Here is a 3,280-nt window from a genome sequence, read left to right on the forward strand (position 1 = left end):
AAAAAAAAAAAAAAATAGCTTCCTCCTTCATCCTGACCCTGTGTATTCTTTCCCCAGTTTTCCCATCTCAGTTAATGGTGTCACCAACTATTTGGTGCTGACCCTGCTACCTAGGCATCAGTGGTCTTCTTTATTTCCCTACATACATCAACAAGTACTATTAACTGTATCTCCAAAATATATCCCAACCAATTATCACCATCTACACCCTACTCCAATGATTACCTGAATTACATCAATAGCTTCCTAACTGACCCTCTGTTTCCCATCTTGCTCCCTGAAGTTCATCTCATACACGTCAGCCAAGAGTCTTTTAAAGATATCATACTCTTTAGAGCATACATAAAAACCAACATGCTCAGAGAAGTATCTATTCTTCCTGCCCCAATCACTATCACATTATCTTATGCTGTCTTGTTTTCTTCACTACCTAAACTTATTTTCTCTATTTCTTTTTTATTTTCTATCTTGCCCCCACGACTAGCACAAATCTTAACTTTCTTGTTTATTATTCTTTGTCTAGCACTTTGAACCATGACTGACACATGTCCTGAATATTTGTTCAATGAATGAATCTCTCCAATACTAATGGTCTATTTGTTCTACTGGAGACAGAGTAACGATAAATCTGTGCAGGAAGGAGACTCAATCTCTTAAAGTAAACTGATATTCCCAATGTTAGTCAGCCAGGATACAAATTACAGGTCATGAAGTAAGATCCTTGGAAGAAAGGGAAAAAAATAAGTTATTTCCCTCAGATTATAACCTCTTCCAAGTTTCCAAGAAAAGACACCTTCTGCTCACCATGAGACTACTGAAAGCTCAGCAAGTAGACGCTGCCTATTTCTCCTAGATGAGTCACACATAATACATACATGAATGCATACATATTTGTTCTGCAATCCCCTATTATACTAAGCTTTTAATAAAGTATTGTTTTAAAATAATCACAGCCTGGTCTCAGCCGTGCTGGGTGGAATTGGGCAAAGATTCTGTTGTCAGAGGCTGGGGGCACAAGCAGGGCCTCTACCAAAGCTAGTATGATAGTAGCAAAGATAATCAGAAAGAAACTCTCCCACAAAGAAAAAGTAAATTTTTGATAGGGGTCAGAGCTGTAAGGCAAGCTGCCTTTTGCCACAGGGAAAAACTGTGACCAGTAACCGCCTTGGAGAATTGGAATAATACTAAGGGAACCAACTTGTTACCTTAGAGATAAACATATTTTCATTTTAGAAGAAAAATCTGTCTCCAATGTATAAAAATGAATGGGGTAGAGGAAACAGTCAAGAAGGGAGTGGGGAGGCTTCGGAGGCTTGGGGGAAGCATGGAGGTCCATGGAAATCCTCAGGCTAGCCCGAGTTGTTCATTGCCCAGCCGGGACTGCTCGGGGGTCCCAGTGTCCAGGGAGCTGCTGACTGCAGGAAGCGATGACCGCGGAGTTATATGGGACAGGTTGCTCATCAACCCCCAACCTAAGTCCAGAAAGACCTCCACTCTTCAAACAGTTCGGATAGAAAGGAGTCCCTTATTGGATCAGGTACAGACCTTTCTCCCACAGATGGCACAGGCAAATGAAAAGCTGAGAAAAGAAATGGCAGCTGCACTACCTGGTCGTTTCAATATTGAAAACGTTGATGGGACTCATGGCAAAGTTATACAAATGGACGTGGTTTTGTTTGAGATGAATCAGTAGGATTCAAAAGAAGCGGACAGTTCAGAAGAGAGTTCACAAGACAGTTCAGAGAACAGTTCAGAATCAGAGGATGAAGATGACAGCATCCCATCTGAAGTCACCATAGATAACATTAAGCTTCCTAATTCTGAAGGTGGAAAAGGTAAGATTGAAGTTTTGGACAGTCCAGCAAGTTAAAAAAAAAAAAAAAAAAAAAAAAAAAAAAAAAAAAAAAAAAAAAAAAAAAAAAAAAAAAGAAGGGAGTGGGAAAAGAAGAATTCTAAAAGCAAGGAAAGTCAAAAGACAAAACATTCAAAATGAGTACCAGAACTAAGGTGGTGGCAGTAGAAAATCCAAAAGGTTTTTAAAATCATATCTGATGTAGTATCAACAAGACTTAGCAATTAAAACTAAATAGTAAGGGAAAGGAAAGAAACAAAAGATGACTCTCAGGTTCCTAACTTGGATAACTAGAAGCCAATAACTAACAGAGATAATATATGAAGAATAACAGAAAGCTATGATCTTGCCACTGCATTCCATCCTGGGCAACATAGCAAGATTGTCAATAAATAAATAAATAGAAAAAATAATAACTTGAGAAGGGAGAGCACTAGGTGTGTGAACAAGTAACTGGCAGGGAAGGAGGAGGTAAGGGTTCAGCTGTAGGCCAGGCGTGGTGGTTCACGCCTGTAATCCAAGCACTTTGGAGGCCAAGGCAGGCGGAGCACCTGAGGTCGGGAGTTCAAGACCAGCCTGACCAACATGGTGTAACCCTGTCTTGGAAAAAAAAAAGAGTTCAGCTGTAGACATAGTGAACTCGCAATATTTGTATGACAGCAAAAAATGAGATTTTGAGTTTTAAAGACAAAAACAGAAGCAAAGAAGTAAAATGAAAATCACATAATGTACTTAATGTGTAGATGCTAAAACTACTACTATAAGCTCGTGGCTGATGCCTATAATCCCAGCACTTTGGGAGGCCAAGGCAGGAGGATTACTTGAGGCCAGGAGTTCAAGGCCAGCCTGGGCAATACAGCAAGATCCCATCTCTAAAAAAAAAAAAAATTTTTTTTTAAATAATAAGTAAAACTACTACTGTAGAAGAGATTGCCCAAGAAGATACAAGCTGAGGGAATAACTTATTGAGCATGCAAAAAGAGCAATTCAAGGGGAGAACTATAAGAATGCCATCTCACAAAACAAGGGAAAAGTTGAGGAAGGAAGAGCAACAGAAATAAGAAAGATCAAATAAAGGTCTAAGAAAGGTCAAATAATGCCAGGCACGGTGGCTCATGCCTGTAATCCCAGCACTTTGGGAGGCCGAGGCGGGTGGATCACGAGGTCAGGAGTTCGAGAAGAGCCTGGCCAATATGGTGAAACCCTATCTGTACTGAAAATATGAAAATTAGCCAGTCGTGGTGGTGTGTGCCTGTAATTCCAGCTACTTGGGAAGCTCAGGCAGAAGTCCTTGAATCCGGGAGGCGGAGGTTGCAGTGAGACAAGATCATGCCACTGCACTCCAACCTGGTGACAAAGCAAGACTCCATCTCGAAAAAGAAAAAAACAAAGAAAGGTCAAATAAAATGATCTCTGAAAAGCATCCAT

General features: G+C 40.2%; 1 protein-coding gene and 1 pseudogene across 2 annotated transcripts in view; one reads left to right on the forward strand and one right to left on the reverse strand.

Moving 5' to 3' along the window:
• ZMYM4 (zinc finger MYM-type containing 4) overlaps nucleotides 1-3,280 on the reverse strand; it is a 152,003-nt gene that overhangs the window by 128,952 nt on the left and 19,771 nt on the right. The window lies entirely within an intron of this gene.
• On the forward strand, nucleotides 1,246-1,873 carry LOC108284387 (annotated as a pseudogene). Its single transcript, XR_005195838.1, has one exon. The product of XR_005195838.1 is annotated as an uncharacterized protein C12orf45-like (transcript).

Source organism: Cebus imitator, unplaced genomic scaffold (assembly GCF_001604975.1).
Source record: "Cebus imitator isolate Cc_AM_T3 unplaced genomic scaffold, Cebus_imitator-1.0 Scaffold277, whole genome shotgun sequence".
Classification (NCBI taxonomy): Eukaryota; Metazoa; Chordata; class Mammalia; order Primates; family Cebidae; genus Cebus; species Cebus imitator.